This window comes from Sinohyriopsis cumingii, unplaced genomic scaffold, assembly GCF_028554795.1.
Source record: "Sinohyriopsis cumingii isolate HCF-2022 unplaced genomic scaffold, ASM2855479v2 utg002739l, whole genome shotgun sequence".
NCBI classification, from domain to species: Eukaryota; Metazoa; Mollusca; class Bivalvia; order Unionida; family Unionidae; genus Sinohyriopsis; species Sinohyriopsis cumingii.
The window spans coordinates 233,383-249,376 of NW_028316287.1; positions in this window are offsets into that span (position 1 = coordinate 233,383).

Here is a 15,994-nt window from a genome sequence, read left to right on the forward strand (position 1 = left end):
TGATTCAACAGCAATAATATCATTCATAGTGGATACATTTGGATTTGAAACAGCAAATGCTGATGAAGCAAATAATGCATAAGTAGCAAAAGTAACAATATAAATGTCAAAATTGACAATTTTTGAATCTGACGTTCGTTTTGAGACGATTAATCAGTCACAAGTCTTATGACATTGCCTCAGTCATACGCCTTAAGACATTGAGAAAACGTTAAAAAATGCTGATGAAAATAAACGTTCTTATTATTGGCAGATGTCCTGTTACATTGTTGCCATCACAAAAAAGAAAACAAATTTAGAACGCATAAATTGTCATATGGATGCTTAATATCGTTTTTTATGATGGATAATGAACAATATAAAAGACATCGCTCTTACGATCATGGAATTCAGTAGCTTACACAAATATCAAATATGATTCATCTGTGGCATTAACTTAAGTAAGTCACGTGGATGTCAATATCCTGGCGATTTAAATAGACACCAATGGATATAAGAGAGATTTAACTGAATGGATATAAGAGAGATTTAATTGAAAGAGGCAGTAACGGTAAATACATTTGAACAGCTAAACTGTGATACATACTTATTCAGAACATGCTTGGGCAGAAGAATTAGTACCAGAAAGAAGAGATAACATACAAGATGATTTTAACCAGGCCTAAAAAGATACAGTTTTGTCAAAGGATAGTAAAGAATTTGTTGGAAAAGTAGAACTGCCTACTTTTCAACCTACTCATGCATAGAACCATCTGTAGTGAAAAGGTTTAACCTAACTCTAAAGACTAAAATATGACTTAATTTCAAGATGAAATGAGAAATTGGTTGGCTCTTTACCAAAGATAATTAAGGGATACGACAACACTCGATATAGATCAACAAAAGGGAAGAAAGGAGATCACATGTATGGATAAAGATATTTGATTGCGTGACAATGAATTCATTTAGAAAAACAAACTATGAAATAAATGAAACGGTCAGAATTTCTAGATATAATTTTTCTTTTTTAAAGAGCTTTGTCCTCACTTTACTGAGGAAACATGTAATATCAGGAAATTAGCATAAGGCGACCACTTTTTTTATAGACCGGAAGCTTTGGTGATACAGGGTACAGAAGGCGTGTTTAAGATTGACAGGTATTTCTCTAAGACAAACAAAATGATAACGTCTTGAAGTCCACATGAATGAACGGTAAAAAGTATTTGTGAAGTGGAAAGGATTCGATGAATCGTGTAACAGTTGAGAAGGAACAGAAAACACCGTTCTGTCAGAGAGGAATGAAGCACAACACATAGATCGAAGTATTAGGAAGAACGAGGTTTCGAAAGGTAGCGAGAGCAGGAAAGGAAGCATGCATGGCGCTTGCCGATTTCTTCTTCATTTTACCATTTTTGGAAAAAGTGCATATCTTTTATGGACTCCGTCTTCCACAAGAACGACAGCTAGCACAACATTTGGCTTATCACATTAGCCGTCCACTCCCTTGCGGGCCCTTGAGACTCTCCCGCATCATTTTATAACCTAGCTCCCATAGCTTGCAAGCATGTTCGGAAAATATGCTTATCGCCAAGGGGGCGAACAAAGCAATTATTGTAACCACAGCAGCCTTAAAACTGCTGTGACTTTTACTAGCCACATGGATCTCGCTACCACTCCCGGCACTCACAAGTTTGAAAATGGCCTACCTCAAAGTTATTAATTTTTAAATTCTTTCTCGGCACTTCTGTCACTGGACGAACTAATGGTTTTACGCGCGTAACCGAAGTACTGAAAATTCGACATAATAAAACTTGCAACGAATTGAAGGACCGAATACCAAAATATACATTAATAAAGGCGATAGAGCGTCAGGAGGCTAAATTTCTTTCAAATCTGCTATAAACACGAGCGAATAACCAAATTTATGCTGCTAGGTATCACATTTGTGTCCATCTGTGTCCAATGTCAACATCGCACTGAGAGGCGCATTAATGACAGGCTTTGATCAGAAAGCTTTCGTTCTGACGGTTCTGTTGTTCCAGTCGTATGCGCCGACACCATCATAGCTTGCTGTGAATTTCCAGTGGCGTTTTTCATCATCTCGTGAACTTCGGTTCTTTCACGTGCAATAAATTAATTTTTGCCATTTTGTCAATTACACCCGAATTATGCAATGTGTGAGTTAGACCGTATTTCGTTTTAAAGCGCAACTTCTCCTCAAGGATGACATTATCTGCCAACGCCTTAAACACGTTGTCAGAGATCTTATTAAATAAGACTTCAGCCAAGACTCGGATTTAGTGATGCTTTATGGAATTCATGGTAAGACACGGCTAAGAAAATGTCTTGCAATGGAGACTATGCCATAACTCAAGGCAATTATTTCAAGGACAATCTCAATGAGGGTATCAATGGTGGTTGACAGGATCCCAATGCCTGCCTGAACGGTCCACAGAGACACGTCATTCAGTGTAGTGTCAACTCCATCCATCGTTTTCACTGTGTGGCGGCACTTATTGTAGAGACCACGTCATCGTTCAGCCTCTCAAAGCAATGCATTTTCCGAGATTTGTTTTCAAACGAACTCTTGTTGGTCTAGGAAGCTTTGGTAAAATGACATCAAACAAATTCCTATATAAGAGGCGTGATATGAAATTTGAATTGTAGTGAAAGGATGGGTGGGTTAGCTCCTTTATGCGCATGCACATTAATCTATTGATGTGCTGTACTGGCAAGATGGAATGATAGAAAGAGAAATGTGAACTTCCGTAATATTTCTAGATCCGGTAATGATACGGTCTTCACCAATATGACCTCTAGGATGATCGGAAAGAATCATGAATTTTTCTGCAGTTTCAGCGATTGCTTGGGAAATTGGTTGGCCGGCTACTGTAACGCGGAAAAGCATATCATTTCAGTGGATCACGCGGTTTTCGTTTGTAAGTGAAATGATAGATGGCGCTGCATATTCTGAAGGAATTGTTTATCGCTGACGATGTATGGGTAAATACTACGTCGGCATTATAGCAGCACGCCCGCCCTCGTTCCCATCTAAACTGGTAGGTGTCAGCCTCAAGTTGGTGTCGGTTCTCTTGCATCAGTGCTTTGTATTAGCTGACGATGTCAAGTTGTTTTGCAAGCTGTGCCAATACTACGTCGTTGATTTCAGGATTGGTATGTGGCACGAATGATTTGTGTTCCTCGTCTCTATCTGGTTCCTTCCCATAGCTTTGATTTAAGCTACGTGATGCTCATTTCTAGAGTGTCTACACGGATCTCTGGCTGGCGCAACAAGACCGAATAACGATAAAAATAGGGGTAAAAAGACACAAACACATCAGCTCTATATGTTGGTGTTGACAGTACTGTTTTTCCGCGAGAGCCCGGTGCGTCTGTCTCCGCCGTCTTCAGACGCTGCTTCTATGTGTCTCTTGACTTCAACCTGCTAAATGATCACACACCATATTTCCAGTCAGGACTCACAGACCGAATAACCTTTGAGCTGGAGTTCAACGACTATGGCAGGTTTATCCGAAGCCCCATAAAAGGGGAGAGCTACACCATCAAAGGTATATTTCTGGAGTGACATATCCAGATCTCGCGCTCATGATCAGGCAGCAGTACATAGGAAAAGTAGCCGTCTTGTAAACCCGAGTGCTGTACTAAAACAGGGTGGCGGTGAACAACAGACAATACACAATACACAATACAAGGAAAGTCAACCTCTAAGCAAACCCCAGATAAACATTGAGAAGATTGTAACTGTGACTGAGGACGCAACAGAAAACGTTGATTTCGCACGCGATACTTTCTACATTTTCTATTTCTACAACTCCGGTATCGACAAGGTGACGAGGACGATTGAGAGCATTCCAAACTAGATCTTTACCGAGAGGCAAGTGCGATGCCAAATTTGGGATAAAGTCGTAGCTGCCGTCAATTGATATTGGTGCACGTTACCAAACACAGGTTTGCCCTTTTCATCGATACGAGGTCAACGAAGGGGCAAATGTTGCATGTGTCAGGAATGTGCATCGAAAATGATAACGCGGGCGTGCCGTTGCAAATCGAAACAAAACATGGTCGAGAGAGCAGGGGTGTTAAACATTTGCTTATATGTCATCAAGGATGCCCAGCTCAACATACACAATGGTCATTTTGTGTAAACCATCTATAAATGTGCACGAGGTTTTGAAAACTTACAGTGACGACGAGCCATAACGTCGTTCGCTACTGCTGCTGCAAGAGCAATCTACGCTGTAAACCTCTTCATGCGGTACTTAAGGGCCACTTCGGTTTTATCGTCATCATATTCTCTACAATACGCCTCAGAAAGGCGTACAATTGGCGGTATAAGGACACGGGAGTATTTTTAGTCAACCTTGAGGGCCATGATCTGGATGCCCTGCAGTCGCTAAAACGTTATTTCTCTCACCCCTTCGGTGGCCTAGTGGTTAGAGCGTCCGCCTAGGATGCAGTAGGTCGGGGTTCGCGACACCCGACCGGGTCATACCAAAGACTTACAAATATGGTACTAACAGCTGCCTCGCTTGGCGCTCAGCATTAAGAGGTTAGTACTAGGACTTATCGGCCTGGTGTCAGGATAATGTGACTGGGTGGGACATGCTACATGACTGCGGCATGATGCCCCAGTGTTTGACAGCACTATAAACTGTAACACTAAAGACCTCGTAGCAATATGACTGAAAATTTGTTAAAGCTACGTTAAAAATCCAAATCACTCTCTTTCTCTCTCTCTCTCTCTCTCTCTCTCTCTCTCTCTCTCTCTCTCTCTGCTCGATGGCTGTGCATTGCATTTCTTTCTAGTGTCCTTATTCAGTACACCTATGTCAGCTGCCATTAGCGTGTGAGTCATTACACAAAAGCAGAACGCCGTTGCCCGCGATTCCTTTGAGCAGATCTCATGGATAACTTTCTATTGCAAAGATGAAGACACATGTATGAGAAAGCTGAGAAAAAAACAACAAAAAAACAAAAAAAAAAAACAAAACAACGGTATCAATGAGGCCTTTCATAGACCGAAGACCTATGAAGTTCATAAGAAGGATGGTTTTAGCATGCTCCTTATGCGCACAAACCTGTCAGTGTCTTACCAGTTTGTTTCTACCGGCGATGTTGCGTAATGACGCAGTTTATTGCTTTGTGCATTGGCAGCCACGGCATATTAGTTGAGGCCTTAGGGTACGTGCTATTTACAGTGATGGCGATCAATGAATAATACCCAACACGATCCTAAAACACACGGCAGAAGCTATGAGTGACCTTATTATTGCCACGCTTCAAAATGGATTGACAGCATGACCGATTGTTTGAACTGGGTTTCTTTATAGGAAGTATGGGGCCGTTTCTGCTAGGCCTGTACAAATCAGATGTGAGTCACTTTCTGCCCATAGACGACTGCTAGCACCTTGTTGCCACCATTATTTCAGGTACTTGTGCCAGTTGCAGCTCTTATAGTAACACGCAACATGTTGGATGAAAGCATCGCCTCTAAATAACAAAAGATGAGTGCGAGAACGAAACCGAATACGGAATCGCCAGCTGTACCGAAGTCAGAACCGTCAGCATGCCATCTCAGAGGTAATGCAGATTACTAAGGTTAATAGCCCAGGTAGAGTTGACGGTAAAGGACTTGATGTTATGACGAAACACCGCCGGACTTTGAGGGAGGCCGACCTCATCTCTGCCACGGTACCAGTTGTGCATCCCCGTCGACCTCAAATGTTTGCTTCGCTTCACAGAATCTGTGGTATCTAATCCAGTTAGAGTTTCTGGGAATTGGCGTAGGATGCGGCGTTATCCTATATATGTCAAACAAGACTTCAGGCAGCTTAGGCTTGATGGCGGTTAAAAAAATGATCACAAGCTAAACAAAATTAACTGATGGGGGAGGTTTTAACACTCATTGCTGAAGCAATATCCATTTCATAGTAGGTAGATATACTAATTTTGAAGATGCACTTCTCGCATAACTATCATAACATTCGGTTGATACGTTTCAAAATTAAGCTACGTAAATAAATGATTTAGTGAATATCGGAGATACAGTCGTATCATGAGCAGGTGAGGTTACATTGACATCATGCTATACTAGCGACCGAAAGGGTGTAGGCTCGAATACTACTATTGGATCAGCACGTGTCAGCTACCGTGGTATACTATTCCATTTGTCTTAGCATTAAATATTCTAGTTGTCTCGCTGTGCTGTAATACACCTGAACCAAGCAAACAACAATCGTGCCAGAGACACCGTGAGACAGAGTTGAAATCGGTTGTAAAATGTTACATGTACACTAGAGAAGACGTGGTGGATGAAATAGGAAAGGAAATACTAAATAACTGAGATGTAAAGTGTTTGTAAATTCAACCATATTAAAATAGCATCCCAGTGAAGGAAATGAAAATATCAAGAGAAATCAGCAGAGAATAATAGGTAAATAAAACATGTTACTCGTTTGTCGATAAACCAAAGTTTGTCTCCTTAAAAAAGTTTCCCATCTTTTTTTGGTTTTCATTTCTTTTCCAGAATAAATACTTTCCTCTTAAAATAACTGCGTGGATCAAGAAGCATTACAAAATTAGTACAGGGATACCACATTACCGAAAGAGATCAACATACAGAGTCGGATATAGGACTAGGTTAATGAAAGAATGCAGGATGGATATATGGGAAGGTGGGATGAAAGCAGTTTTATAATTCTAGTTTTAAACGGAATAAGGATTGCTTCAATGAATGGCCGCATGGATGGAAGGTATGTTGTTACTGTTAAGTGATAGTACTTAGCTACAAATACGAATATGCAGCTATAAAACTGCAGAATGATAGGCAAATATAGAGAAAATGGCGTATGAATGGTTCAATAGATGTACGGTTCAATTATTTAAAGTACTAGTGGATGGGATGGTATATTTGTAAATGAAAGGATAGAGATGGATGATTGCATTGATGGATGGATTTATGTAAAAAATAAAATGATAAAGGGATGGGATAAAAGGCTGATAGCATTTAGAGAGAAAGCTCCAAGTATGGATTTGAAGATTTAAATTCACCATTACCGACCAGCAGATGTAAAGATAGCGACGCATGGAGGTACGGATGGATGAACTGATGGGTGGATGGATGTATAGCTGGAAAGGATGATCGATGTATGTTATAGATACATTCGTAAGTACATACAAGGAGATACATCTGTAACAGTACTGACAGCTATACACAGAACGTATGTGAAGATGTTTGGGAAGGTGGGTTTTTAGTAATAACGGAAATAGCTACAAGCATAGATATGTAGTTGTGTCTTCAACGTTACAGATAGATAAATAGAACAAACACTTATCCTAAAAGTTATGAGAGAGAAATTATTTCTAGTATGGTATAAAAGATAAATACAATGAATATGCAGTAACTAATTTGAAAAATCAATTCTAGAAGAGAAAATGAACAATGTAAAAAAATACGAAAAAGGAAAGTACGTTTCTTTGAGAGATAGGTTAATAAAGGATATGACGTTCTTGCCAGTCAGCTATCTGGCGATCAACAATGCAATTTTGCGCATTATACCTACACCAACCATCTCGACCGGTAATTATATTAGGTCTTGCAAAACAGCCACTCACACTTGACCCCATTATTTGGTATGACTTTGATGTCTTAAATTACTTCGTAAAAATGTCTTAACATGTCTTTTATAAGCAGAGTCTAGTATTTCCCCCAGAGTCGGTCCATCTCGTGTTCGACTCGATTAGTACCATCTCAAGGGATTCAGTACAATGTTCGAGAGAGTGGTAATTCTAGTCTAGTTTAGTATCGAGTTTGATATGAATACAGTTGATTGGTGTTCCTTTACGAATGTAGCTCTAAGGATTATTGTTGGAGTCCACAGTTTGCCAACTGACTGGACAAAATAGTTTTTGCATGTCTGAAAATAAATTATATGTTTGCTATAACAACCCAATATTTGGTTGCCGTTTACAGCTTTACTCCTGTCGTTGGATTCGGAAACAAGTTTTACATTGTTGGCAGAGTAAACATCGTTTATCTCTGCATGTTTATATGCATGACTCTCACGACAGCCATTATAAGTATACTCAGTTCAATACGGCGCTCTCTACTTTTTAAAGAGCTTTCCAAATAAATTAGCGAGCTCAACAAGTCAATTTGAGAGCTCTATATATCCATTAGAGACCAGTAGTGAAGTGGGCCACCCAAGGGACAATGGGAATTACCATTAATAACACCCCTGGGCCACTCTGGGGACTATGAAAATTTAACATGGAGAAAAGCCCTGGGCCACTTTAGGGACAATGGGAATTTAACATGGGAAATAGGGTTTGGGCTTGTCTAGGGACAATGGGAATTTAACATGGAGAATAGAGTTTGGGCTTGTCTAGGGACAATGGGAATTTAACATGGGAATAGAGTTTGAGCTTGTCTAGGGACAAGGGGAATTTAACATGGGAGACAAAAACTACTTTAGGGACAAGCGGAATTTAACATGGGATTTTTTTTTTTTTAAATTTTTAAAATAAAAAATTTTTTAAAAAAAAGGGGTAGGCAATTGAAAGTCATTCTCTTATGGGTGGCCCTGAAAAGGGCCTTTGGCTTTCTTCTATTTTCTCCATTTCCTCATCCACCCCCTAATCTTTCCCCAAATTCCTTTGTTCTTCTTCTTTTCGTTTTCCGGTCTCCAGTCCGGGTGACCCATGGCTCGGAACTTCTGTTGGATTTTTATCCAGTTATTGTTCAGTCTCTCATATTCTTCTTTTTCCTTTCTATTCTCTTGTTCTTTTCTATCTTTTGCCCACCTGTCCTTAATTTTCTGCACTTCTTCCTCTATTATCTTTTTCATCCTTTCTTCCGCTTTCTTTAGTTGTTCACTGCCCCTTTTCACGAACTTCCACTCTGACCATTTCTCTAGCTCTTCTAAATAACATCTCACTCCTTTTACCTTGTCCATAGACTCTTTTATAGTCCCCACTCTTACATACTCTGGTTGAATCAATCCTCTCAATCTCTTAACTTCTTCCTCTATCATCTCCTCTATCATCTTCCTCGCTAATTGTAGTTCTTTGACATAGTCAAGACTTTTTCTCAACCTCCATTCTCTTTCTATCCTTTCAATAGTATATTCTCCATCCATCATCCAAAAGTAAACATTTCTTAAGTCATTAAACAACGCCGACACTTCCATCTTGTATCTGTTATTCCGTAGAATGGTTCGAACGACGAACGTGGTGGGTTCTTATAGTGAAAGCGCGGACGTGATGGAAAACATCCCCTAAAAACATAAAATTGATCTTACCTAGATCATGACCAAACAACGCGCGGACGTGAAGGAAAACATTCACCTACTTTCTCATTTCATATAATAAAACCCTAACTATACTCTCCACATACGCTAAGAAACAATTAAGAAACCCATAATCTACTATTCACACAAACATACCTGAGCTCTTACAAACACTAACACACAAACACATACCCTCACACTAAAAAGAGTCAGTCTTTATATTCACACTACTCTACCTTCACACATTGGCAAATTGATTGTTATTTCTTTTCTAGAGTATTGGGTAGCCCTGAAAAGGGCTGTTGTTTTTTTTTTTTTTGAACTCCAGATGCACCTATCTAATGATGGCACCTTCCCGGCCTGGCGCCACACACGCATCTTCTTCCCCAGTCTCCTTTCACCTTTCTTCTTGGGAGTGCAGAGGCGGGATATGTGGCTTCAGAATCCCAATTTTCTGTCTCTGGGATTCTAAAATTTCCTCTCTCCTCTTCTTTGTTTCTTCTCTCCTCCTCTTCTTTTCTTCTTCTTCTTTCCTCCTCCTCCTATTTCATTCTTGCTTCTTCGACAGTGGCCTCCGCGGCCAGTTCATTTAGTATGCGCCTGGCATATTCCAGGTGCATCTGGAGTTCTAGCAGTTTCACAATTCTGGTATTCATTGTTTTGTCAACGAATGAACAGGGTAGCTAGACTGTCCAGCGAGTTTCAATTTATAGTGAAAGCGCGGACGTGAAGGAAAACATCCCCCTAAAAACATAAAATTGATCTTACCTAGATCATGACCAAAAACAACGCGCGGACCTAAAAGAAACACTCACTCACTTTTTTTATACTTCCCATTCCTATTATAAAAAAATGTTTTCATTAATCACTTCAATAGACTATTCACATACGCAAAGCAATCCAATCAAACCCCAAATCTACTCTCCCCACACCTCAAACACCAAAAAAAACATTATCTTAATCTCCTATCCATACCAACGTACGTGAGCACTTACAAATACACAATCTTATACACAAACACATACACTCGTACTATTAAAAAAGAGTTAGTGTTTATATTCACACTACTCTACCTACACACATTGGCAAATTGATGGTTATTTCTTTTCTAGAGTATTGGGTAGCCCTTGTTTTTTTGTTGCTATGGCAATCTTTTAGTTTCTAAGAATGCGATGTCCTCTGAGGATAGACTTTCTGGCAATAGGTCTGCTTCTTCGGAAAGAGAAGAAGAACTCTTTGGTGTCGATACGACAATCGACAAAGCCTCTGTCAGGTTCAGGTTGTTGCTGCTGTTGTTGTTGTTGTTGCTGTTGCTGCTGTTGCTGCTGTCTCTGAAGTCTGTACTTCTCTGTCCATTCTTCTTTCTCCCTGTTCACTTCTTCTCTGAAGAGCTCTTCTATCAGGTCTTCAGTGACTTTTAACATTCTCACATTCTCTATCTCTTCTGGCTTCGGTATCAGACTGTGTCTGACCCTATGCAAATTCACGTAGGCTTCGTTTAGCTTAGCTAGTTTGGAGCACATCTTCGTAGGAGGATGAGTCGACAATGGATGGTTAGACTGGAAACAACCCGGTTCTTAACGTCAAAGCGCGGACGTGAAGGAAAACATCCCTCCACGGTTTTCTAGCCGCAACGTTCAATGAGTGTCATGAGAGGGATAGTAAGAAGTCAAAGAGCATGAATCAAACATTCTTATAGTCAAACAAACGACAAAGGCATTTTTTTCATAACACAACATTTTTTTATTCAAAAATCACTTAACACTAACCAACAACAACAACTCTAACATATTTTAACAATAATCCAACGTTATAACATCAAACATTTTTTTTCAAAAACGACAAACATTTTTCAATTTACAGTCTACTTTAAACAGGGCTGACAACGTTGTGAATGAAATTGTGATTTCCACTGTTGGAAGTCATTAGGCCATTGATGGACACTACGTTTCCTAGCTTGAGACAAAAGATAAGCATAATGGTCACAGAACCATCGATCTACTTTCACATCGTTTCTAGAGGAAGAACGAGGATCAAATTGAGTTACTAAATGTTCTAAGGAATAGCCCAGGCTGCGATGATGCAGAAAATACACACAATATTGTCCACACACCAAGGAATCTGTGCCTTGTAATTTCACATTATTGAATCGGGTGGTCTGAGCATTTCTTCTCATAAAGTCGATAATATCGTCTTCCAAAGGGGGCAATCCGTACGAATCGAAATATTCCACATATCCTTCTTGAGGAAAGTAAACGGCTACCCAGTGGGTTCCTGGGAGATGACTGTCGTCCGTGTTGATGACATAAGCTTGATGGTCTTGAGGTTTGCGATGAGGGAGTTCATCTTTAGCACAGACGACAGGATTCCAAGAAGCCGTATACGAACTGTGGTTCAAAAGGTAATACAGTTCCCAGGTATCCATTGTTTTGTGTATTTTCTTCTTCTTCTTCACAGGTAATAATAAGTCATCAATTCGATCCTGACTTTTTGCTTGAAAATGTCTGACAAATAACCGTTTCTTCTTTTCGTCTCCTCACTCTGATTCAGGAGAGCTTCGATACGATGGATCTCTTGAGTGGTTAATGGTGGACAAGAATGTTCACGCAAGTCTTTATACCACTGGTGCCACACGTCTTCGTCCGAGATGAGACTCCAAGCTTCGTCCAGATACTCGTCCAATTTTTCTTCTTGACTCAACATCAGTCACTTATCGTGTTGAATTTGACTGGGATGATCGTTTTGACATCCATAGCAATTTTTCTTGATCAATTCCGTCATTTTTTCGACCAAGTGTTTGGCAAAACAGGAGACTAAATGGGCTTCTTGTTCTGGCCATCTCGACTTCATCATGACAACTTCTTCGTCTTTGTCTTGGGATTCTCCTTCCACGGTCTCCTCACATTCCATCTTCAAAGCTTCTCCACTAGGTAAAGAGGGATAACAGTCTTCCATGGTTTCTAGTAATCTAGAATGACTTCTCTCAAACTGTTGATTTCTATCGTATTATCGAATTCTGCATACAGGATGACGTTCACCGTTACATCAGGGTCTCGTTTTGCAAACTGAATTTCCACACGAATCTGGCCGATTTTATAGGATGGAAATGTCCCTCGTCGCTGCCTTGGTCTGGAGTGAAATCGAAAGCCCACAAAGCATAGCCTTTTGCATAATCCTCGTACGTAATGCCGTGACTGGTGTTGGTTCCTAACTGTCCAGTGGCTTCGTACAGGGACAAGTACGATCTCAAGTAATTCATCTTCTCGTCACTAAAGTCAGGTTCAAAAGGTCGGGTACACAAGGTCTTGTCATCGCGACTGACTTCGATCTTGGACACGCCAATGTGTCGAAAGTAGAAAGGATTTTTAGCGATAGCTCCGTTGAAGGCTTCATTCTCGACCATACCAAGGATTAAACGCTTGGGTAGCTGTCCTTGGAACAGATGATCTTCGATCATGGATCGCTGTCCCCTAGGAATGGTGAAGGTTTTCACTTCCACGCGTCGGATCGGATACTTGGCGGTCGTTCTGCTCAACATCTGACTGATGTTGTTTCCCACTTTAGGTAACACTTCCACACGACGTACGTAGAGTCTGGCTTCTTGGATTTTGGTTTTGTAATTATCGTCACTATCAGCTATTAAATGGAAAGCGGTACTGCTGCGATTCAGTCTCAGGCGGACATCCACCCCGTTCAGCAAATATTTCTCTTGCAACCACATGTCCAAATGCAAACGATCCATCAGTTCTAAACTCTTTCCATCTTTGATTCTGTCTCTTCGTTCTATAAATCCGTCATTGTTTGGTGTTTTGCTTGCATTAGTTTCAAATGTTTCAAACTGGTCTGCTTCGTCAGCTTCCCATACCACACAGGCATTGAGATGAGTGTTCTTGGCGTCTATTCCGTACGTCAAGAGATTTTCCAGGTACGCTCGATAAGGGTAAGTATCCATGCTGCTACTGACTAGTTTGTTATTCACGTACAAGTCCACTCCGCTAAACAAGGAATGCATGAAATTGTTGACGGGAGCTACTGGCTCAGTGTCTATAGCATTTCCATCCTTATCTTGAACTTTGACTTTCAAGTACAAGTAACTGCTATTCAGATCGATGTAATCTTCGGGCTGTCCTTTGATTTCAAACTCGATGGGAGCGGAATCGGTCAATGAGGAGACGGGATGAAATTCCACCCATTGGGATTCTTGCATCGTGATCATGGTGGGGGGCATGGCAAACAGATCCAGTTCCGACTTGGAACAAGCGCAAGACTCTCGGTGCATCATTTTTTTGTCTCTTTCTCAATAATCGAAAAGGTCTAAGTCTCGGACGGTTCTTCTTTTCTTGATCTTTCTCGCTTGAAGTCTGGTGAAAGGGTGTTTTCTTCGTCGTCTCTTTCTGCCTTGTCCTAGCTGAATGCCTGACTCGGTAGCGTGCAGGGCATTTATAGGTGTTTCGCGTCGGCCCAAAAGGTCTTTGCCCGTTTGTAACAAGACATTTTTGCCTGCCCTCATGAAGGCTTCTTTAGGGTTTTGTTTGTCGATGATGACATTTTGGAGAAATTCTTTGCCTTGCGTCAGTGCCGCATCTTTCAAGGCGTGCAATCCGCGTGTCACCATCGGTTTCAACACCGGAGCCACCGAACGAAAGGCCGATTTTAACATGTCTCCTAAACCGTGTCCTCGCTGTCGAGCAACCCCTCGGTACACTGGATACATGACTTACGAATCGTGAGAGAACCGTTTTCGAAAATGGAGTTTCACCGTGACTTTTCCTTTGGTGAATGGAATATTTTGTCCCAGATCTCCTTTTATAGCAATGTTGACCGTGTCCAAATACGACTTGCTGACAGGCAAATAATGAGGATGTACAAATTCCCGGTGGACGTGATAGGTGTTTCCACCTTCCTGGTCACTGGTTGTGGTACTATCCACTTTGAAAGGAATGACACGCAGTAACGGAACAGAGGTGTGTCCCACCACGTTGTACCCCACCACATCGGAGTACACAAACATCAAATTCAGTCCTTGGTTCAGTTCTACCGGTTTTCCAAAAGCTCTGTAAAAATCCATATTACTGTTGATCTTGGGGCTCCAATTGTTTGCGACCATTGTTGGATGTCCACCCAAAATTTCAAACAAACTACCATTGAACCTGAAGGACAACGTTTGGGTATCCGGAAATTTCATCAGTAAGCGACGAGCACTTTATGGTACTCCAGGGTGACACGTTTACTTTGTTTGTTCAGGGCTTTGCCAAAGGCTAACTCGAACCTGTCCGCAATAGTGTCCACCAAATGTTGGCCACTAAAATAAAACTCTGCCGGAATTTTCAAGGTGTAGATACTGATGTCTGGATTGCTGGCTGGTCTTATGTCGCCTGAAAACCGGATGTCATTCATGTTGTTTTGTAATTGTTGGTTCAGGATTTCAACCTCAAAAGTGTTTTGCTTTTCGGTGATGTTTTTGATTTGTGTTGGGTGAATCATTTCTACTAAAGCCACTTCCCAATGGGCTTCGTGATCTAAGGGGATGGCTTGAGGTAATTTGGCCGTGTAACAGCACAACGTGTTGTGGGGAAACACCTCCATGGAACTGTCACTGGGTAAGGTTAAGTAAAATTGGTTTTGGTGACTCATAATTCCAGAGTTCTGTGGCTGTCCGAGGGGTTACTGGACGTCAGAGGCGTGTCTCCGCCCAAAATGGGGTTCTGGTTGTGGTTGTTGTTGGAGTGGTGACTGACACTGGCACTGGACATAAGGTTCCCGTGGTTCCCGTTGGAAGAGAATTTCAGGGAGAGATTGGGAAGCAGGTAACCGATGCAACTGCTCAATAAAATGGTCCACAATTGTTTGTGTCCTTGTTGCAAACTCAAATTGGCAATGGCTGCCCCGATGACACAATACACCACGAAGATTTGGCAGAAAAAGACGATTTGCGTTTTAGGCACACGTTCTCCACACCACACCCACAAGGGTTGTTTTTGTAAACCTTGCACAGAAGAACTAGGTGAAGGAGGAGTGGTTGACGTAGCTGCGTCTGTGTGAAACGGCATGATGGTCACTTCTTTTTATAGTCGATGACTTGCGAAGCGTCGGTCCAAGAATCAAAACTGGGTGGATATCCTTTCCAACGTACTTTGACTTCTTTGACACGTCGTTTGCCCACTTTACGGGTTCTGCGTTCGAGAATGCTTTCGATGTCGTACACGTCGTCTTCTTTTTTGGTCACACGTTGTAACTCGGGCAAATAAAACGTTCCTTTGAGCACTTCTCCGTTCATGTCTTCCAATTTATAGACGGCAGGATGACGGCCATGCACTCGTCCAGTGACGCGAAACAATTCGGTCGTCCAGTTAGGTAAGTAACCTTTGTCGAAAGTGCGCTTGGCTTTGCCAATGCGCACCCAATCTCCTACGGCCAACACTCCACTTTTCTTGGGGACAGCCCTCGTCGGGGACGTACCAAACAGGCGCTCAAACACCAGCACTTCGTTCTCGGGAGTCACTTCTTGCGGGTCACGTCCGATGCTTCGATGGTAAGATTTGGAAAAGACGTCGATGACACAAAACAAATATTTGTAGCCACGATTGTAGGTGGCCAAATGAGAGACATCGGCTAAATCGGCTTGCCATTGATGATCGATGCCTTCCACTCGGGTGCGGCTTCTGGCAAACTTGCGTCGAATGGGTTTGTGTAAAGTGTAGGTAGCT